Raw genomic sequence first — 793 nt, forward strand, 5'->3', positions numbered from 1 at the left:
TTATTCATTCATTTAGTTAGATTTATATTTATTTATTTATTCATTAAGTTAGATTTTTATTTTTTTATTAATTATTTATTTATTTAAATGAATTTAGATGGATTAATTAATTAATTTTTATTATTTATTTTTTACTAAATGGCAGATAATGTAATATATACACATGAAGTGAACACTCATGCTACATAATATTTACTGTAAATGTGAAAACCCTTACTGTGGTAATACCATGGTGCAGAGTTATTACTTCCAAACACAAACTCTACTTTTTTCACTCTGTATTCCACGTTAAAGACTATCATGCTATTACCACGATAAATGTCCCAAAATGATGGTATTACCACGGTATTAGTCCAAATGTTTACTTTAAAGAAAACCACGATAGTGCCATAGTAAAAGACCAAAATACTACGGTCCTGCCATGGTACATGTCCAAAACAATCTGAACACTCAGAAATTGCTAGTAAGTTTCACAAATAATTACAATGAACTAAACATGAAAGACTGAGACAGTCAAATCCTTGTTACAGTGTAACTATATTAAATATGAAAGCAGCTTGTGATTGTGTATCTGGTGCGTCTCACCTCTGTGTCACCTCGACAGCTCAAACTAAACCAACGAAACGCCTCGTTATAATTACAGGTGCAGCTCGTCATTCTTCAGTCTGAGCATCACTGACCATCAAACACACACCCCACTTACACTGTGAAATATTAATGCTGTAAATGTGTCAAATATTAACATTCATATTCATATTTATTTAGAATTATTCATTTATAATTAATATTTAAA

This window comes from Sinocyclocheilus grahami, unplaced genomic scaffold (genome assembly GCF_001515645.1).
Source record: "Sinocyclocheilus grahami isolate Dianchi unplaced genomic scaffold, SAMN03320097.WGS_v1.1 scaffold1829.1, whole genome shotgun sequence".
Taxonomy (NCBI): domain Eukaryota; kingdom Metazoa; phylum Chordata; class Actinopteri; order Cypriniformes; family Cyprinidae; genus Sinocyclocheilus; species Sinocyclocheilus grahami.